Genomic DNA, 24,911 nt, shown 5'->3' on the forward strand with positions numbered 1-24,911 from the left:
TTTGAAGGGGTGTGACTGCAAATGTCATGCTGATTGACAGCCGGCTTCCTGCTGCCTATCTGCGGGGAGCCAGCAGTCAATCAGCATGATGTCAGCAGTGACTTCCCTTTTACAGAGCAGCCTGAAAGAAGAAGAAGAGCTGCTATATTGCAATGGAGCAGAAGAAGTGGTCAGTGACTGCTCTGCTGATGCCGGATAGAATGGGCAGGTAGTTGTACAGACCCAACTAATCTTTCAAAATCACTGATTTCCGAGAAGTTTCTGGTGTCAGAGATTTGCAAACGCTTCCAGGAGTTCCCGGAGAATTTCCAAGTATTTTGTAATGACAGACCACAAACAAACCCTCTATAGATTAAGAAGAGGTAGCAAGAGGATTTTTTGTCACTTTACTGCATGATCAGACTACACAGAGACTCTTTTTGTAGTCTGTAACTATGGAAACACATGAGTCTGCAGTAAAGCTGTATGCACAAAGTGGCAAGACTTTTTTTTTTTTACAATTAAAACTTAATTAAGTTTGTGAGATAACAGGAGGAGCGTTATGTTACGGATGGAAAATGTTTCTATGTTAGATCTTCTCTTTTTTTTGTTATTCGCTGTTTGATGTCACTCCGAAAATCCTTTAACAATTCTGTTGAAGATTTTAAGCTTTATCTCCATGGAAATAAAGGAGACAGGCCTATTGATACATGACCCCTGATTAATATTTCAGTGCTTTATGGGTTTACGTGGGGTTTGAGTATCTGGTTTTCCAGAGTTTTAAATTTTATTGGTTTTTTTTTGCTCCTAATCCGCTATCATTTTATTTTTTTGCGAAGACGTTGGTGAATTAATTTAGTAATCACATTGAAGAAGGATTTTGTTGTGTTTTGCTACGTTACATGTTTATTTATTCCTTTCAAATCTTGCGGAACAACAAGGCGATGTCTCTGTTCGCTGGGCGAGCCGGGATGTACTGCAATAAATCAGAGGCGGCTAAAACGTTCCGTGTGATTTATTTCGCTTTGGCTTTGTAGCTACAGTCCGTTCACAGTGGTACATCAGATTTTTCTCAAAGCGGAGGCTGGGTTCTCGATAACAGCATCTTCTGGCGCAAGCGTGTCGTACTTACAGGTCAATCTCACACAAGCGAAGGAAATCTTGAGTTCTTCCAGTGTCATTTGTAGACTAGTCATTACCAGGTTTCCCGTGTCACTCCCATAGTGTTCAACCCTGGGGGGGAGAAGTGTCTTCCAGCCTCGATACCTTACATTCTCTCTAATTAGTGTCATCACAAGAGAAAGGTTTGCAGGATCACTGGCCTCAAGTAAATGTAGGGATGATACGCTCCCACAGTATGCCCCACAGTGACAGCAGAGTCCTTTAGTTCACACACAAGACTCTGTAGCACTTACATTTGATATCTATAGGGTCAACGTTCCTGTCTATCTCACGCATCGATTGCTAATCACTGAATTCCAAAGAAACCTCAAATCATACTTTGAATATAGATCAAGCATCAGCCCACCCTTGTCTGTGGCTGTGTCTGGTAACTGGTATTGCAGTTCAGTGCCACTCTGGTTAATTCTGCAAGTATTGTCGAACTGGTTTCCAAGTAGCAAACTCACCTACCAGGAAGGCCAATTAAGTGTAAAAAACACTAGTATTCACACAGGAACCCTGGTAGACCTTGTTTGGTCACAGTGCGGCCCAGGCTGGTTTCCAGGTCAGAAATGGGAAAATGTTAGAACATAACTTTTACAATGCAATTAAAAACATGGTGAGAGCAAGCAAAAAATATGAAAAAAGTTACGCATTTCGGTTTAGCAATCCTTATTCACAGCTAACCCGAAATGCGTAAGCTTGCGGATCCTTAATCTTTATTATTTTTTAATCCTTTTTACTTTTTCTCACCATGTTTTTAATTGCCTTGTACCCTTAGTTGGACTCTTCACCCTGGTTCTTGCATTGCCGGGTGTTGAGGCATGCACCTTAAATCTTCTCTGATATGGGAGGCTTGGGCTATGCAATTGTGACACCCCAGGTAACCGGTTGTTACAGTGGCATTGCTTTCCTCTCGGGGTGGGTGTTGCCATGCTTGGAAGCAAGGAGGAATCCCTTTAACAGGTAACCAGTACATGCAACACTGTTCTGACTCCAGGCCAGAAGGGGGAGCTCGAGACCCGGATTCAGGGGAACTTCCCTATATATTCTGGCTGGAGGAGGAGTTGGTGGGTCAGTCTGTCACAGGGACAGAGGAGAAAGGAAGCAGACAGAGAGAGTCTGAGAGAGGAAAGCTGGGGCTGTACAGACAAGTGGTGCTGCAGCTCCTGGAAGGAAGAAAGAGAAACAGAGCAGTCTGTAGGAGACTGATAGGGGAAGAGAAGCACAGGAGAAGTAAAGAGCTGGAGAGCAGCTGTGACTGAGCTCCCTCCATGCCGAAGCACAAGAAACCGGTAGCCAGAAGACCGAGGTTGTGGGGGTAACTGTATGCCCCACAGCAGAAACCGGCGAACAGGAGATTGCAGGTCGCCTGCCCACCATAACACCCGAAGGTACAGCAGCACATAGAGCCTGGAGTCATCCTGAGAGACCCCTGTAAAAAGGCTCGCGCTGCCTGCCATGCGAGTAGTGTCCTACTTAAAGGGACAGAGAGAAAGTGAGGACCTTGTGTGAGGCCTAAGGCAGCAAGGGACTACAACAGTGCAGAGAGGAAGGCTTCCAACCCCACCTGGCTAGGGGGATTTCTGAATCACTTCCAAGCTGACCTTACCATCACCTGTGATACGTATCCTGGACTGTGGCTGCCTTACACCAGTAAATGGTAAAGAGACTGCAATTTTGTGTCCTCTGATTCTTTCTACACCATCTACCACCTGTCCCTACTACACCAGGAGCCCTGGGGATTCAGCTTCACCTGTGGGAAGCCATACCATCCCTGCTGCAGTACCATTATTCCCAGTGGACCCCTTTAAGCAGCGTCGGTCGTCCCTGACCGAATACTACAGGTAGCATCACGAACACTCTTTATTTAACAATTCCATTTAAAGTTCTTCCCTTTACCTTGGATGCCCAGGGCCATAAACCGGGTCGCTCCACCGTGACCACCCCTTTAAGAAGAGAACTGGCCCGATACCGAGTACCCCACGGTCCTAGTGGCCGCTCCACAATGCACATCAACTTTAAGATCAATATGGTGACCTTGGAGGTCCTGGGCTGACTATGCAAAGGTGCACCAGCTCAGGTTAGAAGTGGAACTGGCAATATATATTGCATAAGCTCACATTATGGTCATCACGTTGGCTATTACCATGTTTTCCACAAATTACAGGAGTTTAATGAAAGATTGCTTCTACAGTAAGTGTAGTGACATGAGGACCATGGTTCAAACAAGGGGCGTACAATATAAATCATGGTGCCCCATAGCCAAAGTTCTAGTTGGCCCCACCCCCATCAAAACAAAAAAATATCAATATTCAGCTGGTTCAGAAAAGTGCATATCTCACAACTTTGCAACCTTTGCAAAGTAATTTTCCTCCTACTGAAGCCCCTAGATTCCCCTTTCACTGCACCCATAAAGTATGATGCCCACTAAAGTGCCACACAAGCACTGTATGATGCCCCCACAGTGAATTCCTCTACAGTGCCCCCCACACGCACAGTATGATGACCTTACTGTGCCCCACATCAACTCTCCAGGCAAAGTATAGTGAGTGACCCCAGTATGATCCCCCAGCTGTGACCCCCACACAGCCCTCCATGCAGTATAATAGCCCCACACCTTAGCACACTGTATAATGGCCCTTCAAACAGGATAATGGCCCCTACACAGCCATCCACATAGTATGACGTACCCTACCCAAACCTTCACACAGTATAATTGTTTGCAAGCAGTATAATGGCCCCTTCAAATATTATAATGGGCCCCAAATAGCCGTCCATATAGTATAATGTGCCTCATAGTCCTCCATATAGCATACAGCACTCCCCATAGTCTTGCAGACATTACAACAAATACACATTTGACTTCTCACATTTCCTGCACCATCCCCATCTATCCCCAACCTGCACAATCTCCCCTTCCTGCTGATACCCCAATACTGAGTTGCCGCTGCCTTATGTGTCTCTGTTACTGCACCTGCTCTGTGGTATAATAACAGTGCCCCTCTGAGTGCCCCACATAGTAAAGCCCCTTACATAGTAATAGTGGCTCATTTTTTCACTATAGATGGTAAAATTGCTTCCTAGAAAATATTATTGACCTGTGCAAATGCCCTAGAAAACAGTGTCCACATTTTTCCCCTTTGACGGCAACAATACAAGTGTCCCTATAACAATAATGCTTCTTAAAGGGAACCTGTCAGCAGGATTGTGCACAGTAACCTACAGACAGTGTCAGGTCGGCACCGTTATACTGATTACAATGATACCTGGTGACAATATGAAGGGGTTAGAACATGTGTGCTGCATTTTCGTCCCCCCCGAAACAGTGCAACTCTTGTTCACAAGTTGTGTGTGATATTACAGCTGAGCACCATTGACTTTATAAGGATGAAGCTCCTGTAATTTTTGGAAAACATGAAATTAATAATTTTTCTAATCTCATATAATCCTTTTAATTGCCTAAGAGTGCATGAGGGCATTGGTCAGGAATACAAGACAATCCAAACTCTAGGAAAATTTGAACCCATGACCCAACGCCACCAAACTTACCATACAGCCATTATATCATGCCGTATGATCAATGCTGTGCAGAGCGGTACTGAGTGGTGCAGGGAGGAGCGGTGTTGTGCAGTGTGGTGCGGTGAGGAGCGGTGCAGTGAGAAGCGGTGTTGTGCAGTGTGGTGCGGTGAGGAGCGGTGCTGTGCAGTGTGGTGTGGTGAGGGGCGGTGCAGTGAGGAGCAGTGTTGTGTGGTGAGGAGCGGTGCGGTGAGGAGCGGTGCTGTGCAGTATTGTGCGGTGAGGAGTGGTGCTCTGAAGTGTGGTGCGGTGAGGAGCGGTGCTGTGCAGTCTTGTGCGGTGAGGAGCGGTGCAATGAAGTGTGGTGCGATGAGGAGATGTGCAGTGAGGAGTGGAGCTGTGCAATGTTGTGTGGTGAGGAGCAGTGCTGTGAAATGTGGTGCGGTGAGGAGTGGTGCAGTGAGCAGTGCTTTGAAGTGTGGTGCGGTGAGTAGCGGTGCTGTGCAGTGTGATGCAGTGAGGAGTGGTGTGGCGTGGAGCTGTGCTGTGCGGTTTTGTGTGGTGAGGAGCGGTGCTGTGCAGTGTTGTGGGGTGAGGAGCGGTGCTGTGAAGTGTTGTGCGGTGAGGAGCGGTGCTGTGCAGTGTGATGCGGTGAGGAGCGGTGTGGCGAGGAGCGGTGCTGTACGGTGTTGTGGTGTGCAATGTGGCGCAGTGTAACCATTGGTATCTTCTATGATATTTTAGTAGTTAACATCAGATAGTGTTTGGCACGCAGCAGTTTGTTGACTCCGTAGCTCGCTGACATTTGCAGTAATCTGGAAATCTTCCCCTTGGGCTAACTATGATACAGAAAAAGGCACAACATCAAAACAGCGATCTGTGGTCTGAATGAGCAATGAAGGGAGAGAGATGTAGCCTGCAACAATGGGGGGAAGTCCGGGTCCAAATCTGAGCGATAATCAATATGGGATAATAAATACAAGATGATTAGAGTTTGCACTGCAGATATACAGATAATTTGGGAACTTGTAAGACAATAGAGGACAAGTCTGCTGAGGACCCTCATCAATCAACCAGTGCAAAGAGTTCCTCTATCCCTGGAGGACCTAGCATGTACATGTTTAAGACAGAAAGAATTGGACACCATGCAATGCCTTATTTCACCTGTGGAGGTGCTGTTGGCGAAAAGAACGCTTACTGTTGAGCGCCTGTACATCTGAAGGTTCAAACACATGATTGGCTGATCAAACTGGAATGGAAATGCGTGAATCGATTCGCAGGACCCAGGTCAGTAATTGTGGCCATCGTCTCCCTAACACTTTATCATTTTTGTGATGTTGTAGGGGGGTGACTTATGGCATCTATGGCGTGCAACATGTGGGGGGAGGAAGCAACCGATGTGTCCATCCATGTTTCTTCTGATTCTGCTTCGGTAGCGCCTCCATTGGGCGATGGTGCAGCAGTTCTGTGACTAGCGGTACCTGCCAGACTGGGACCTTGGGGTTAATTCCTCAATTTTTTACCTAGTTGGCTCCTTCTGTGAGCACAGGCAGGGCTCATGCTATTTAATCCTCTGATATTCACCCCTAGTTCCCAGTTACAAGCCCTGCACATAGGTTCATAGTGTGATGGCCTCTAAGCTGTTCCTCTGATTCCTGTTTCTGGACCTCAGCCCGTATTTTGACTCCTCTTCTCCTTAATGATTCTGCACCTGTTCATGACCTCCTGGAACTGACGTGGCCTCACAACAATCCTAGCCATCCATTAGCCCATCTATTGGAGACATGCACAGCTAACACGCAGTATAACTGATCTTTAACAATGGAGAGAAACCAACTGTGGTTGATCAGCTGCACCACTGAACAAACAGATTCAGGACCTTACAGTGCAGATCCAACATCAGGAATCATCGTCTGCAGCACTGCTGACTATTACTGATCCTGAAGTGAAATTACCAGATCAATTTTCTGGCAGATACAACATTTTTTTGCTTTTAGATATAGTTGTTACCTGTAATTCAGACTCCATCTACAATCGTCTCGTTCTGAGAGCCAACATGCGGGACTGATATCTTTACTGCAGGGTTCTCAAAGGTCCAGGGTGCTTCCCTACCAATTCTCCCCCATCAATTCGCTATTTTTGGCCCTAGAACTCCTGTATGAGGAACCTGACCGTAGCATTTGTAGAAAGTAAATGACTAAGTCATCTGCAGGGGCAACGTATCACCGAGGAGCACTGCACTGAGTTTTGGTGCTGGGCCACTGACGCACAGAAGAATGACCAGGCCCTTTGTAATCAGTTTTAGATTTTCTGACCATGTAAAGTGCATGTTAGTTCAGTGCCCATCTACTGACTATTGATTCTCCCATTTCTTGGCAATCTATCTTAATAGGCAGATGCATGTGTAGGCAGGTGACCGGATGCAACGCACAGATGAGCACGAGAAACAGACAACAAACCATTTATTGCTTCCAGTATGGTGGGAACTTGGAAAGCAGTTTAACAATAGAAAACTGCACAAAACAAGTGGGTTATACAATGCAGAACATACAATAAGTCTTAAAGTTCAATCTGAATAATCAGAGAAGTCTCTTAAAGGATTATACATGTGCCTCCCTGAAAAGGGTGATACTTCTGTTTCTGGGAGAGCTGCTACACTCGCTCCTCTTAACACAATGGCCCTAGTGGGGGTCACCAGGTTTTCCCGTTAGGCCGCAAGTCCTCCTAACAAAGTCTATTAAGGAAGGCTGAGCCTCCTCTACCCCAGCCGACCCCCACCACACCTGTTGTCCTAGCCCAGGCCAACCTCTGAATCATATGTTGGCATAGAAAGCAACAGCCCAGCTCACTCATGTCTCCCTATCACCGCAGGCATCCTCCCTCAGTTGAAGTCTCCTCTTGGATTGTAAAGCGGGGATTCGGACCTTAACAAGCACAGTCTGGGGTCTCAGTTTTGGCCGTCGTAGATCTGGTCCTCAGGTCTACACCGGGATAATTGGGTCTTCGGAGCTCACCGTTCAACATCAGGGTTTTGTCTAACAGCAGCCAGCTGTTGGTGCACACTTCCCATTGGAGCCTGTCGCTCCGGCATCGGCGTCATCCCTGGTCCATATCCACACCTCTCCCTGTCTTGGCACCAAATCACTCCACGGTTTGACCATGCAGGGCATTTATGTCCGGGAACTTCATCATCAATGGCACCTGACCAGATCTTTCATTTGAACTCGTCCCACCTGCAACTCTTCCTGTGCCGATTGTTTCTGCATGGTCCAATCTGGTCAGTAGGTGGCATCCTTCCCGCAATAATGACACATCACACAGGGGCTCATCAGGAGTATCACTGCCTCCTCTTACACCTGAACCCAGATAGGAAGACACTGCTGAATCTCCAGCTTCACCCAAGACTAATGCACCTAGTTTTTTTTTTACTGAGGAGCCATTGGGGTGTCTCAACCCCATCAACATCAAGGAGCAAAGTGAGAAAAACTGGATCATAGCAGCTACAAAGGAGAGTCTGGACTTAAATGCATGCCTGCCTAAGACAATTGCCACCCGATACACATCAGTGTCTAGGTGGGACCACGGATGCCCACCTGGGCTCACAGGTATTTCCATAAAAATTTACAAAATTATTGCTCCCTATTTTTGTGTTATACAGAGAGATCTGTATAGTTTGATACCTTATTGATTGCGGTTTTGGAGCAAATTTTGTTTATGCCAATGTAGCAAAAAATCTTGGTTTACTTACTTATAAAAATGTAGTTTTACTAGGAAGTCACCACTATTGATGATGTGCCTCTCACCAAGGATACAGTGAAGTTATCACTAAGGAGGTGTCCCTGCTTGTTGGTGCTCTACATTATGAATCCATTTTGCGTTATGTCCTTGATCTCCTGTCTGCGGTCGTAGTCTTGGTCTTGCTTAACCGGTTATTGGCTGGTACCTTGGTGATATTGTATGCTTGAGACCTGATTGTCAGGATAGATGTATGCCCTGACTTGTGAATCTGTGTAAAGCAACACCCAGTCGTTTACCAGAAGTATTCAGAAATTTTGCTGATCTCTTTTCTGTGTCTGAATCTGAAAAATTCTCCTCATTCAGAGATTATGATTTTCCCATTGAACTGGTACCAAACTTATGTTTCCCCAAGGGTAAAGTATATAATCTTTTTGGTCCAGAACATCTGGCCATGAAAGATTATATAGCAGACAGTCTGCAAAAAGGGTTTATCAGACCGTCCATATCACCATTGGGGTCAGGGTCTTGTGATGACTTTTAAGCCAAGTAATGCACCAGCAAATTTGGTTAATCACATCTTCAGAGACATAAGTGGTCAATGTCTGGTTTCGTATCCGGTTGACCTCTTGGTTTATTCCCCTGATTAAGAGGGGGGGCTGGAGGAACGGAGTTACGGAAAGCTCCCTATGACTGCGTTGCCAAGGGAACGCAGGGGAGCAATTTTTAAATACTATGGCTGGGAAAAGGGATTGGTTCAGGGGATGGGGAGGAGTAGAGGGGTGACCCGGTGGGGGTGGGTCATGGAAAGTGCGGGAAAGGGGCTATTACTGTTAGAGCATCTGACCTGAGAAGACGTGACATCTGCCGGAGAAGAAGTGCAGGATGGCCTCAGTAGATGTGATCCTGGGGCAGCTGCGGGAGATGGCGAGATCGCGGTGGGGAGGCTGGCTGGAGGACCAGCTGGCATCGTTGCTGGGCAGCCCGGGAGCCCAGGGGCCAGATCCAGGAGGACCCGTCCCCCAGAGCGACTGTCGCCGGAGATCGGAGGGCGCGGCAACCGCCGGCCACGGAGCCCCTCTCGGGACCCTGCGGAGCGTGCGGGCCGGCGGTCACCTACTCCCCCCGGCCCGTCCTCCGGCAGGAATCCACCGGCCGGCGTTGCGGGCGCTGGACGGCAGCCGGGAGCAGCGGCAGCGCAGGCCCAGGGAGGAGAGCAGGCCGCACCGGAAGTGCCCGAAGGACTTCCAGTTCGCGGCACCAATATGGCGGCGCCCAGCAGGAGCGGTACCCGGCGAGCAGCGGCGGTGTCTGCGGCGCCGGCAACGTCACCGGCGATGAGGAGCAGGACGCAGGGAGCGGTGGGACAAGCGAGCAGCAGCGGAGTGGCGGCGGGTACCTCGGGGTTTGGATCACCCCGGGTGCCTGGCAGAGGCGGCGCGGCAAGAGGCAGAGCGACGGGCAGGCGCACATCAACCCCGCAGCCTGGCCCAGCACGGCGTGGAAGAATGTCGGCAGCTGCCGGGGCTCGTGGCAGAGCCCGGCAAGAAGACAGGTCCGGAGTCGGGCTGGCGGCGGCCAGGTCCAGGTCACCCAGAAGGTCCAGGGAAAGTTCCAGCTCACCTGCTCCGGTCCCCCCTGGTGACGTGGAGGCCAGGGGCGCGGGCCTGGAGCATCACAGCGGCGCGGAGGATTCCGGTTCCAGGAGCGACCCGCGGGAGTTCGGTGATCGCACGGCTGGCGGGGACACAGCACCCGTGCAGCTTGGTGAGTATGAAAATGAATCTGTTGCGGGGTGGGATAGTGATGCTCGGGTGGGGGATAGTTGGTATGGTGGGGTCAATTTGGCTGGGAGTGGGGGGCCCAGCACCGCGAGGGTCCCGGGGGTCAGAGAGCTTTTGGCGGGTATGTCCCAGATTTTGAGGAGATTGGATGGGGAGAGCCGGGATAGTGTGCGGTCGTCTCCGTTAGGGGCTTGGTTGCCGGTTTCTGGTACGGGTTCGGGAGTCGGATCCGATAGGGCGAGTGGTGTGGAACAGGCGTCATCGGCGGGGGTGTCGGTGTCGGTACAGACGGATAAGGAAAAAGGGGATAGAATCAAGTTGGATGATAGAGCTAAGGGGGAGGTTTACGTGTGTTTTGAGGGGCCGTTGGGGGCTCATTTAAAGAAAGAGGTTAAGGAAAAAATATGGAAGGACGATTATGTAGAGATTTGTTCCCTGTTGCCCCTGGAGAAGTTTAATCTGGATAAGGGTAAGAAAGAGGATAGCAAGAAGGAGGAGGAGGAGAAGAGGCGTTGGCGGTTGATACCGCAGACGTTTGTGAATTGGCAACAGGCGTTTTTTATTTTGGCGGGAGTTATAGGCGAAAAGTTTCCGGAGAACTGTACAGGTTTGTTCTGCTATGTCGATGCGATAGGGGAAGCATACAGGGCCTATGGGGGCCAGGCGTGGTTACGCTACGACGAGCAGTTTTGGCAAAGGAAGGCGATTAGACCCGAGATAAAGTGGGAACAAAAAGACATAGGTTTGTGGCTGAAGGTAATGGCCCCGACGAGGTTTGGGCAGTCCTTTCATGGGGGTGGAGGGAGTAGCGGTCAGCAGTCGGGACAAGGAAGTGGAGGACAGGGGTCACAAGGGGTTAAGGACAAAACAGGGACGTGTTGGCAGTTCAATGATGGCCAATGCAAATATGGCAGCACATGCAAGTTCAAGCATGTCTGTTCCCACTGCGGAGGGGCCTCACATGGAGCGGCCAAGTGTTTTAAGAAAGCGAGGGGTAAACCAGGAGTGGGAGGCGGTCATGGGGGTGACACCGGTGAAGGTTCTAAGGATGGCCCCTTATCTAAGTAGGTATCCGGATAGGGAAGAGGCTAGGTTGCTGTATGATGGGTTTTCTGAGGGGTATAGAATTCCTCATCCGGCTCATGCTGTCCCCTTTTCTAAAAAGAACCTGAGGTCGGCTAACTTGCAGCCGGATGTGGTTACGGCAAAATTGGCAAAGGAGGTTGAGCTGGGGCGCATGGCGGGGCCGTTTAATGATTTACCCGTAGAGGGGGTGGTTGTTTCGCCGCTTGGGGTGGTCCCTAAAAAAGAGCCCAACAAGTTTCGGCTTATTCAACATCTGTCTTATCCGAAGGGCCAGTCAGTTAATGACGGGATAGCGGATGATCTCTGCTCTGTGGTTTATACCTCTTTTAATACTGCCGTGCAATGGGTGCGGAGGTATGGCACAGGCGCGTTAATGGCTAAGACAGATGTTGAGTCGGCTTTTCATCTGCTTCCGGTTCACCCCGATAGTATCCCGCTGTTGGGATGTTTTTGGAATGGGGGGTTCTACTTGGATAGGTGTTTGCCGATGGGTTGTTCAATTTCTTGCTCGCTGTTTGAAGCCTTTAGTACTTTTCTGGAGTGGGTCGTTCGGGGTGTTTCTCAGGTTCCGTCATTTATTCATTACTTAGACGATTTTTTGTTTGTTGGCCCCCCGGATTCTTTGTTGTGTGGCAATTTGTTGGCTACAATGGAGTGGGTAGCAGGTCAGTTTGGGGTGCCCTTAGCGCGTGATAAAACGGAGGGACCCATTACGGTGTTGAGTTTTTTAGGAATTCTCATAGATTCAGAGAAGATGGAGTGTCGCTTGCCTGAGGAGAAGTTGTTGGCCTTAAGGCAAGAGGTAATGAGATGCGAGAAGCTGCGCAAGGTTACGTTGAAAGAGCTTCAGTCATTGTTGGGGCGGTTAAACTTTGCGTGCCGGATTATGCCGATGGGCAGGATATTTTGTAGGAGATTGTGGAGAGCTACGGCCGGAGTGCGGTCTGCGCATCATTTTGTACGCTTGAAAAAAGAGCACAGGGAGGATTTGGTGGTTTGGAGGCGTTTTTTGGACAACTATAATGGCAGGGCCCTGATCCAACAGGAGGATTTGAACGATTTTGATTGTGAAATTTTTACGGACGCGGCTGGTAGTGTTGGATACGGGGCTTATTGTGCTGGAAAGTGGAGCGTTGGGGGATGGCCGGATTGGTGGCGTGAAGCGGGGTTTACGAAAAATTTGGCGTTGTTGGAGCTGTTTCCAATTGTGGTTTCGGTGTTCATTTGGGGCAGTACGTTTCAGGATAGGCGGATACGTTTTCATTGCGACAATTTGAGTGTGGTGTCGGTGATCAATAATCTGTCTTCTTCATCCCCTCCGGTAATCAAATTGGTTCGGGAGTTAGTTTTGCGGTGCTTGGAGTTGAATACATGAATTTCAGCTGTACATGTTCCCGGCGTGCAAAACTCTATAGCCGATGCTCTGTCTCGTTTGCAGTGGGAGCATTTTCGGGAGTTGGCTCCAGAAGCGGAAGATGCAGGAACGACATGCCCTTTTCATTTGTGGCAGATTGTTGCGGACGAGGAGGTCGGCTGATACAGTCGTCAGTGTCGGGAAGGACGTGGTCAGGTTATGAGGCGTCATGGCATTTGTGGGAAGGGTGGTTGGAACAGTTGGGTTCAGTCGAAACGGATGGTGATAGGGTGATGGCATTGTTGCTTTTAATTGGTTCGGCGGAGGATGTTACTAAGGATTTTCTGATTCGGCAGGCATTAAAAGGTTTTAGAAGGGGTTTTTCAACGTGTGATACTCGGCGGCCCATATCTTTCGGGATGTTGGAGCGTTTGGGGGTAGCTTTGGGGGAGGTTTGTAGTTCTGATTACGAGGCTGTTCTGTTTCGACTGGCTTTTTCGCTAGCCTTTTTCGGGGCTTTGAGAATAGGGGAGCTTGTTTCCCCTAGCAGGTTCACAGCTGGGGGTTTGTTGGCGGAGGATACTGAATTTTGGTCAGGTGGGGTTGCTTTTTGGATTCGGCGGTCGAAGACTGATCAGTCGGGGAAAGGAAGGCGTGTGATTTTAGGAAAGGTGTTTGGGGGGGCGATGTGCCCCCATAAGTGTTTGGAAGATTATTGGGGTTTGGATTCGGACAGGTCGGGCCCACTTTTGCGGCACCGTCAGGGCGAATTTTTATCGCGGTTTCAGTTTACGGCAGTTCTGAGACAAGCGTTGACAAGTTTGGGCCTGGATCCGTTGTTATTTGGGACGCATTCCTTTCGAATTGGTGCAGCATCTGAGGCTGCTGGTTTGGGGCTGGGTCCGGAGGTTAATCGGCGTATTGGTAGGTGGTCGTCGAATCGTTATTTATCTTATGTGCGTAATTGATTTGTTATTTGTTTAGTGGGGGTATTAATCATTATTGTTTTTTGCAGGACGGACCCCACTTCTGGTGTGGATTTTCGGACATTCTTTCGTGCATTGGGGGGCGATTCGTGCCGATGTTAGACACGATGGTAGGCAATTGGGATTTCAGAGGGAGGCGGTGGTGGTTCGGTGGTTGGGTTTTCGGGGCATGTTGTGGCGCGGGTTTTTTACCGAATTTTCCCGATCGGTTAGTTTGGATCGTTCTCCGGATATTGTTGTTGTACATTTGGGTGGTAATGATTTGGGGTCTAAGCCGGTGAGAGAATTAATTCGAGATATACGGTATGATCTTTTGCGATTGTGGGTATCCTTTCCAGGGATGGTTACGGTGTGGTCCGACATTGTGCCCAGAAAAACGTGGAGGGCAGCACGCTCTATGAGGGGTATCAATAGGGCCCGGGTGAAGCTAAATAGGGCTGTGGCGAGTTTTGTTTCTCGTAACAGGGGGATGGCGGTTCGCCATTTTGAGTTGGAAGATGGTGTGGGAAATTACTGGAGGAGTGATGGTGTTCATTTGAACGATATCGGTTTGGATTTGTGGATGTTGGCAATACAAGAAGGGGTGGAGAGGGCCATGGCGGTGGTGGGGCACTCGCGAGCCTGAGGTGTTCAGTGCTGCTCGTGGTTGGCGGGGGGCGGGGTTCTTGGAGTTGGTTTCATGGGGCTGATCTGGCTGGTTTACTGGCTCTGGACGGGGATTTGACCTCGGGAGCTTTGGGGTTGGTTTGCCCGGTAAACGGGTTACATGGTGCCCTCGAACTGGTGGTTACGGCTGAGGGTAAAGAAGGGGTTTTTCCATGTTGGTTTTGGGCTTTGCCTATTAGGTGCCAGATTTATTAGCTCCAAGAACCCTCCCCTCAAGTTTTTTATACAAATGTATAAATGGTTGTTATGTTGGTTATTTAATAAAATGGCCGCTGTGGCCAAAATTATCCAAAAGAAATTAATTGTTGTGTGTTATTTAGGGGGGGCATTAATTAGTCCTGGAGGGGGGTAATGGATCAACGTGGTAAGAGAGGCCTGGTAGCTCGGAGGTCCCATTTTGGAATACGCAGTCAAGAGGGGGGGCTGGAGGAACGGAGTTAAGGAAAGTCCCCCATGACTGTGTTGCCAAGGGAACGCAGGGGAGCAATTTTTAAATACTATGGCTGGGAAAAGGGATTGGTTCAGGGGATGGGGAGGAGTAGAGGGGTGGCCCAGTGGGGGTGGGGGCGGGTCATGGAAAGTGCGGGAAAGGGGCCATTACTGTTAGAGCATCTGACCTGAGAAGCCCACCCTCCCTCCCTTGTATTTTGGTGTAATGAGGGAATAGTTAGGGATTTTAGGTGCTAAATTTGTTTTGTAAAGGTCGTTATTGCATTATTGTCACAGTGGCTGGTTGGCGGGGGGCGGGGTTCTTGGAGTTGGTTTCAAGGGGCTGATCTGGCTGGTTTACTGGCTCTGGACGGGGATTTGACCTCGGGAGCTTTGGGGTTGGTTTGCCCGGTAAACGGGTTACATGGTGCCCTCGAGCTGGTGGTTACGGCTGAGGGTAAAGAAGGGGTTTTTCCATGTTGGTTTTGGGCTTTGCCTATTAGGTGCCAGATTTATTAGCTCCAAGAACCCTCCCCTCAAGTTTTTTATACAAATGTATAAATGGTTATTATGTTGGTTATTTAATAAAATGGCCGCTGTGGCCAAAATTATCCAAAATAAATTAATTGTTGTGTGTTATTTAGGGAGGGGCATTAATTAGTCCTGGAGGGGGGTAAAGGATCAACGTGGTAAGAGAGGCCTGGTAGCTCGGAGGTCCCATTTTGGAATACGCAGTCATGAGTCACACATCTGACATTTACACACTGTCCTTCAAAAACTCAGCAAACAATTCTCTGCTTGTTAAACTTGAAAAATGTGTTTTTTTCTGGTTGTTGATGTAAATTTCCTAAAGTATATCTTGTTTACCAAAGGTTTCCGAATGGACTCTTCCAACATCCAAGCTATTAAGGAGTAGATTCATCCAAAGTCTCTGAAGGTTTCACAGCATTTCCTTAGGTTTGCTAATCTTTGCAATTTTATTGAACATTTTTGCTAAGATTAATAAACCATTGACCAGTTCAGATAAGAAGGCGGCTTATGTGGTCATCTATAAGCCTGACGTAATGGAGGAGAGAAGGTTTTTCCACCAACATAGAAGAGGATTCTTTACTGTTAGGGCAGTGAGAATCTGGAATTGCTTGCCTGAGGAGGTGGTGATGGCGAACTCAGTCGAGGGGTTCAAGAGAGGCCTGGATGTCTTCCTGGAGCAGAACAATATTGTATCATACAATTATTAGGTTCTGTAGAAGGACGTAGATCTGGGGATTTATTATGATGGAATATAGGCTGAACTGGATGGACAAATGTCTTTTTTCGGCCTTACTAACTATGTTACTATGTTACTATGTTACTATGACACCATGCCTTCTCTGAGTTAAAGAAGCTTCTCATCAGACTCTGTATTAGTTCAGCATGATCTGGAGCGTCCTTTTATATAGGAGGTCGATGCCTCCAGGGTTGGTGTAGGAGCCCCACATACCACATCTGTTAGCCAACTCCGTCTGAAAGCCTTCAGGAAAGTTTTCATCTGCTGAAAAAAAATGACAACAGTAATTGTGAATTGTTGGCAAATGAGTTGGCCATTGAGGAATGGTGCCACTTCATCATAGTTGTCAAACATAAAGTCACTGATCTCACAGACCATGAAAACTTCACATATGTCGAATCAGTGTACACACGTCCCCAAGTGATGTAATGAGGCCAGACGATATATTGTAAATTCTATTGAAAGATTTGTTTTAGCACTCAAATGAAGCAATCCGGTGATGTGTAAATGCTATCTGAAGAGGGCTAGTCATCCACAGTGAAATATAAAGTGCATAGTGCAGGTGTTTCAATGTGGATTAATGAATTGCCATTGTGAACATCACAGGAGTTTGCAGAGTCAAATGCTCAGAAAGTGACTGGTGCATTAAAAAAGCGATCAGTGCAAATCCTCACAAAAGATGTTGTTCAAACTAAACATGAGAATCATGAAGTTTGATCAAAGTTTAGAGATGGTACTTACAAAGTGTAAGTGTCATGTGCATAACTCCCTGCTACTCCGTGCTCCTACCCCGACAGCACCGTTTTGCTAAAGAGCTTCTTCCAAGGTATTGTAAGGAATATACAATTGCATGTAACGTTTGCACCATAGTCAAATTAATCAGAACCCATCCTGCCAGAACTCTCCAGATTTACCTACCTCTAAAGGTCCTTGGACCCATCTCTCAAAGGACTTCATTGCTGACCTGCCATCCTACTAAGCGAAGACTATTATCTGGACTGTCTAACCCTCAAACAAATTGGGCAATGACATGGGATAACAGAAAATATTTTACTACTCAGGTTGTTTCGATGACCTGGAGAACATTCTGAGATAAGGTCAATGTAGAATTCTCCTTTCCATCTGCTGACCAAATGGTCAGACCGAACTCTTGAGAAGATCCTTTGATGTAATGTCTCATCGGGTCTGATCACTGGAAAGCCCACTGACCCCGGGAACAGTGCTTCATTCTTTGTCAATTGAACTTCTGTAAGTAGATGAGTGATGTGTTCAACTATCTCTGGCCATCCTAAGGACAATGAATAGAGCAGTGGCAAAAAAGTACACCCTCCTCTCCATCTTGATGATGATTTCAAAATCCCATTTTGAGGAATGGTTGTGGTCCAAGTGGTTGGACACTCTGCAATCTGCAGGTCATCAATTATCCATGGATAAGTGATAACTTGCCACATTGGGATAGCCTTTAATTAAAGGTTAATGATTTCCAGAAAAAATAGTCTGCTCCCATTTCCTATAGCAGTGGCAGTCTTGTACTTAGGCTGTAGCTGGTGCTGAAGCTTTGTAATAGCTCTTGTGATGATCATGATTGGATCAGCATTTTACTTTACTCTATTAAGCCCAAATGTCCATATTTTTCCAATATTATGAGACATTAGCCCATGTGCATGTCCCCAGAGCCTTATTATGTCCTTGTGTCCCATGTGATCCTCTCTTTCAACGTTTATACCGGATGCTTGGTTTCAGCACCATGGACAGCAGTGCCACTTCTGGGCCAGAGACTTGTGTCATCATTGCTTGTCCTTCCTAATAAAATGTAGATTAATGTGTGACACACCACATAAGTGGCAATAGATGGCATTAAGGTTTCATAAGGAGACACCGCAAAGACTGAATTAGGAATTCTGCTAGCGATAGATTCATTACCACAGCCGTTCTTTACAGTTATTCCTCTGCCACCATCATTCATCCTTTTATAGATGGCATGCGCTCAGTGCTTTCCCCAATATCGGTGGGTATGAGCCCACTTTTCATGACATCCTTCATTATATAAGGTTTAAAATAACTTTATAGGGGGTGTCACATGACTGCTGCAACCAATCGACGGGTATTGATTAGCTGCAGTGGTGACATTCCATCAGAGCCGGAAGAAACTGTCTCCGGCTGCAACAGTAACATTCTGTTTATGCCAGGAGGGAGAGATAAGAGAATGTTACTTCCAGCTCTAACGAACTGTCACCGCTGCAGCTAATCAATGCCTGCTGATTGGCTGCAGCGTTCATGTGACATCTCCTGCGGAAAGAGTAAATAATAAGGCGGGGGGAGGTAAGGAGGTTTGAAAGGTAAGTATGTGTGTGTTAAGACCACCTCTGAAAGGGGTTGCCCAACTTGGAGGCAATATTTTTATTTTTTACATATATGCATGTATTTTTGGCTCAATATTATTGCCATTGGATTTCATTTAAAAAAAAAAAATTGCGCCATTCAACTTGTACAGCTTCTGCGTTACAGTGTGTATTGCTGGATGTAGAATGAGTTAACTGAGAATCTGCTAGTGAGCTAATTCTTATGGTCCAATAGTGGCATTTGTATCTCTTTTATCTGTTATTTTTTAGCTCCTCTCAGGTGATTTGTGACTACAGATCACATCAAAGTAGAACGTGAAGGAAATCAAACAGTGCAAAATGTTTAATGAAACCCAATTGCAGAAATAGCTGCATTTAATCTTTTTTAAAAAAGTGTTCCCAGATATGGACAACCCCTTTAAGCTGTTTGTGCTAGTTTTCTGACATAAAGAAAAGCCAAATTTTTGGGCACATGCCTGTTTCAAGCAACAACAAAAAAGGAGACTTCCAATAGATTTTATGCCATTTTTGGCATATAGTGTGCACCTTATTCCAGTAGGTTTCTATTTAAGACCGGCTTATAAAACACAAGGGTTAGTAAATTTCTTCTATAGGTTTAAAATCTGTTTGCCTCCACCACCACTAGGGGGAGCATAGGAGTTTACCATTTACTGGTTTGTTATTACATTTATTTAAACTCTTAAGCTCCCTCTAGTGGTGGCTAAAGATTGTTAAAATGTTATGATTTAATTCTATGGCTATGCTGAGGATTTGGAGCTCTGTAACAGAAAAACTCAGAGCTCAGACTGTTAAAAAGATATGTAGCAAATTGTAAGCAAATTTTGAACCTATTCTTACTTCATTCACAAAAGTTGACCCAAAAAGTTACATAGGGAGGTGAACAGAGATTGATGACTTCCAGACGCGGAAGTGAACAATGTTGAAATAACCTTTTCAAGTATTTCAATATTTGCTGATTTGCATGCATAGAGAATAAAGTTGGGGTAAGCAGGGAAGTATTAGGCTATGTGCACACATTGCAAATTTTGATGTGTTTCCGCAGCGTTTTTGGAGAAGCGGAATTGCACCAAATCCGCAGTGTAGTGCACAAGCAATGTCAGTCAATGGGAAATTGACAATTGGTGTGCACATGCTGCGGAAAAAAAATGTGGATTTGCAGCGTTTCATTTTCCGTAGCAAGTCAATTCTTTTTGCGATCTGCAGCGTTTCTGCACCCATTCACTTCCATTGTGTCAGACAAATCTGCAGCAAAACCACAGGTTTAAAAAAGATCTGCGGTTTTGCTGCGGAGTTGGGTGCGAGAAACGCTGCAGATAGGGGGGAGGAAGAGTGTGTGGGCGGAGACTATGTGTGTGCGGTGAAGATGTGCGTGTCTGTGTGCGGGTGTCTGTGTGTATCTGTGTGTGTCTGTGTGTGTGTGCGGGGGGGTCTGCGGGTGTGTGCAGGGCCGTGTGTGTGTGTGCGGGTCTGTATGTAGGCAGGCATCGTCCGATGGGACTACCAGTCCCATCCAGCCATGCCTGCTACATTGACAGCTAGCCAATAAAGGGACAGTAGTAGTCCCATCATCCGGCTACTGTGTAAAAAAAAAAAAAAACCACACACACATATACAGTATATACTCACCATAAAGCTAATAGCTGATGTGGCAGCTCTATAGGGGAGATCGTGTGGGACACTCGTTATTAAATGGACTATATCGGACCAGGGAGTATTTGTGTTGGTTTATTTATTTATTTTTACAGGTGATTGAGGGCGTCGCATGGATTGGCAGAACAATAAATATGGGAAAAATGTGTGGTGTTTTATTTAGTTAAAATACTTCATTCTGGCTGTGTCTTTATTTAGCTCTTTCACAACTATAGGATTAGTAATGGATAGGTGTCTTATTGACACCGCTCCATTACTAACCAGGCTAACCTAACCTTACAATACAAAGGTCACATTAACCCCCTATTACACCATATGCCACCACTACAGGGCAGTGGGAAGAGAGACGCTAAGTGCCGGAATTGGCGCATCTTGCAGATGCGCCATTTCTGGGGCAGCTGAGAGCTGGTATTTGTAGCCGGGGGGGGGGGGGCAATATCCACGGTCCCTTCCTAGGCAATGAATTTCAGCCCGCAGCTGTCTGCATTGCCTTTCTGGCTATTAATTATAAGGGGACCTCACGTCATTTTTTTTCTCCCTATTTTAATAGCCAGTAAAGGCTAAATGTATAGCTGCGTGCTGATATTCATAGCCTGGGAAAATCAATGGGTATTACCCCCTTCCCAGGCTATAAACATCTGCCTCAAGACTCTGGCTTTCCCTGTGTGGGAGCGAGTTGTTTTAATTTTTTTAAAAATTAAACAGATATTGCATTTAAGGCCGGGGTCACACCTGCAAGAAACTCGCACTAGTCTCGCACCTCAATACCCGACACTGCCACGGGCACTCGGGACCAGAGCGTGCGGCTGCATGTATTTCTATGTAGCTGAACGCTCTGGTCCCAAGTGCCGGCGGCAGTGCTGGGTATGGAGGTGCGAGACTCGTGCGAGTTTCTCGCAAGTGTGACCCCGGCCTAATGCAGATTTTGTATGTCTTTATGTAACTGTTTATGTTACCATTTTATTATGTTTATTACTAAACATCAGGCTTGGTATTATCTATCTATCTATCTATCTATCTATCTATCTATCTATCTATCTATCTATTATCTATCTATCTATAGATCTGTCTATCTATCTACTGTATCTATCTATCTATCTATCTATCTATCTATCTATCTATCTATCTATCTATCTGAGAGTATAGTCTCTAACTGGGTCGCTGTGACTAGTGGGGTACCGCAGGGGTCGGTATTGGGACCTGTTCTCTTCAACATATTCATTAATGATCTGGTAGAAGGTTTACACAGTAAAATATCGATATTTGCAGATGATACAAAACTATGTAAAGCAGTTAATACAAGAGAAGATAGTATTCTGCTACAGATGGATCTGGATAAGTTGGAAACTTGGGCTGAAAGGTGGCAGATGAGGTTTAACAATGATAAATATAAGGTTATACACATGGGAAGAAGGAATCAATATCACCATTACACACTGAACGGGAAACCAATGGGTAAATCTGACAGGGAGAAGGACTTGGGGATCCTAGGTAATGACAAACTTACCTGGAGCAGCCAGTGCCAGGCAGCAGCTGCCAAGGCAAACAGGATCATGGGGTGCATTAAAAGAGGTCTGGATACACATGATGAGAGCATTATACTGCCTCTGTACAAATCCCTAGTTAGACCGCACATGGAGTACTGTGTCCAGTTTTGGGCACCGGTGCTCAGAAAGGATATAATGGAACTAGAGAGAGTACAAAGGAGGGCAACAAAATTAATAAAGGGGATGGGAGAACTACAATACCCAGATAGATTAGCGAAATTAGGATTATTTAGTCTAGAAAAAAGACGACTGAGGGGCGATCTAATAACCATGTATAAGTATATAACGGGACAATACAAATATCTCGCTGAGGATCTGTTTATACCAAGGAAGGTGACGGGCACAAGGGGGCATTCTTTGCGTCTGGAGGAGAGAAGGTTTTTCCACCAACATAGAAGAGGATTCTTTACTGTTAGGGCAGTGAGAATCTGGAATTGCTTGCCTGAGGAGGTGGTGATGGCGAACTCAGTCGAGGGGTTCAAGAGAGGCCTGGATGTCTTCCTGGAGCAGAACAATATTGTATCATACAATTATTAGGTTCTGTAGAAGGACGTAGATCTGGGAATTTATTATGATGGAGTATAGGCTGAACTGGATGGACAAATGTCTTTTTTCAGCCTTACTAACTATGTTACTATGTTACTATGTTACTATGTCTGTCTGTCTATCTATCTACTGTATCTATCTATCTGTCTATCTATGTATCTATCTATCTATCTATCTATCTGTGTGTAAACATTATTCTTCAATGGAGTATGTAAATGAAGAGGTTGGATAAGAAATGACATCACAATTCTTTTTTTTTTGTTAAATAATAGATCTTTATTTAGCCTACAAAAACGCATACAAATCCGCATGAAGAAAACACATGAAAATTCGCATAAAAAACGCATGAAACCTGCATGGATTTTTACCTGCGTTTTCTGCCAAGAGATGCAGATTCTGCGCAGAAAATTCCACAGGCAAATCTGCAACGTGTGCACACAGCCTTAAACTTCAATGTGAGAATGAAAAGATGAAATAATTTTTAGACTCGTGATAATCTTTGGTAGAGCCACTTTGTCTACCCATAGCCAGACTGGAAGTGAAAATGAGGTTAATTATTAACACCTTTTCAGTAATGACACTTTCTAAATGTGAACACGAGCGACCTTTTTTAATTTTTTTTTATTCACTGGTGATGATTGAATATTGTAGAATTTGGGATTTTTTGGAATGTTTTTAGAATGTGACAGCAGATTTAGTACCGCGTAGTATACATAGTAAATTATGGCATGAAATGCTGCTCAGGCTGTTGGATGAATAAGGATCAGTGTCTTTGATGGCTCCTATCAATACTTCAATAAAGTCCTCAAATGCGAGGCTTCATACAGTTGACTGGGAGCGGATAATTCTTAGGTAAATTAGTCCGGCAGGGATCCCATACACTTCATTTTTCACGAGAACGGTCCTCTTTGTTTCATATGTATGAAAGCCATCCAGGCCGACGCATCCTTTGATCTCTGACAGTTTGCTGATCTGGTCTTCTAGGCTACAGACAAGGCTTCTCTCTATCCTTAGTGTCCTTAGGCTAAAAATTATTGTTAGGGAACGAATTAGTCTGTTTTCTTCTGGAAGCTCCATCTTTGTCTTCCCATAGTCTGGATTCTCCAATACCAGTCCAATATAATAATATTACACCATATGGTGCGACTAGTAGCGCACTTTTATGGCTTGTATGTCCATAATATTATGCTACACTGTGTTATGTAGGGATTCTATGCAGTGCTGTATCATGGCACTATATGGCGGGAAACAGGGGGGAACTAAATGACTACATTACCTAAACTGAATCCTCCAACATATAGAAAGGAGCTCCCCATTCTCCATACTCACCTTGTTTCATGTTCTATCACATGCTGTATTATATAAGTATTCACTATATGGCGGCACACAAAAGACTTATGATTCTCTAATAAGGAACTGCAGTACTTCTTCCACCAGGTGATATGATTTAGGTGCCTGCATATCTGCTATATAATTGTCTAAGGGTCACTTCCTCTGTCCTTCTGTCTTTCTGTCTGTCACGGATATTCATTGGTCGTGGCCTCTGTCTGTCATGGAAATCCAAGTCACTGATTGGTCTCGCCAGCTGCCTGTCATGGCTGCCGCGATCAATCAGCGACAGCCACAGTCTGATTAGTCCCTCCCTACTCCCCTGCAGTCAGTGCCCGGCGCCCGCTTCATACTCCCCGCAGTCAGTGCCCGCTCCATACTCCCCTCCAGTCACCGCTCACACAGGGGTATTGCCAGCGGTAACGGACCGCGTTATGCCGTGAGTAACTCACTCCGTTACCGCCGCTATTAACCCTGTGTGACCAAGTTTTTACTATTGATGATGCGTATGCAGCATCAATAGTAAAAAGATCTAATGTTACAAATAATAATAATAAAAAAAAGCGTTATTCTCACCCTCCGACGTGCGCGGTGTCCTCGGCAGTGCAAGCTGCAGGTTCCGGTGCCAAGGATGCTATGCGAGAAGGACCTGCCATGACGTCACGGTCATGTGACCACGACGTCATCACAGGTCCTGGGCTCATACCAACCTTGGGACCGGAAGCTGCCGCGTGCACCGCACACAGGCGCCAGGACTACAAGGGGTCCCTCGGAAGGTGAGTATATGTATATTTTTTATTTTAAGTCTTTTTTAACCTGTTACATACATTTCTGGGCTGTATACTACGTTGCTGTGCAATATACTATGTGGCTGAGCAATATACTATGTGGCTGGGCAATATACTACGTGACTGGGCAATATACTATGTGATTGGGCAATATACTACGTGACTGGGCGATATACTATGGCTGGGCAATATACTATGTGGCTGGGCAATATACTACGTGACTGGGCAATATACTACGTCACTGGACAATATACTACGTCACTGGGCAATATACTACGTCACTGGGCAATATACTACGTAGCTGGGCAATATACTATGTCACTGGGCAATATAGTACGTGACTGGGCAATATACTACGTGACTAGGCAATATACTACGTCACTGGGCAATTAGTACGTGACTGGGCAATATACTATGTGGCTGGGCAATATACTACGTGACTGGGCAATATACTACGTGGCTGGGCAATATAGTACGTGACTGGGCAATATACTAAGTGGCTGGGCAATATAATACTAGGCTGGGCAATATACTACGTGGTTTGGCAATATACTACGTGGCTGGGCAATATACTACGTGTGCTGTGCAATATACTACGTGGGCTGTGCAATATACTACTGTATGTGGACATGCATATTCTAGAAATCCCGATGCATTAGAATCGGGCCACCATCTAGTCTATATATATAATTGTCTAAGGGGTACTTCCGCCTTTCTGACTG

General features: G+C 46.3%; 1 long non-coding RNA gene across 1 annotated transcript in view; it reads right to left on the reverse strand.

Annotated features, from left to right (window-relative positions):
• LOC138658094 (uncharacterized) overlaps positions 1-24,911 on the reverse strand; it is a 361,280-nt gene that overhangs the window by 299,332 nt on the left and 37,037 nt on the right. The window lies entirely within an intron of this gene.

This window comes from Ranitomeya imitator, chromosome 1 (genome assembly GCF_032444005.1).
Source record: "Ranitomeya imitator isolate aRanImi1 chromosome 1, aRanImi1.pri, whole genome shotgun sequence".
Lineage (NCBI taxonomy): Eukaryota > Metazoa > Chordata > Amphibia > Anura > Dendrobatidae > Ranitomeya > Ranitomeya imitator.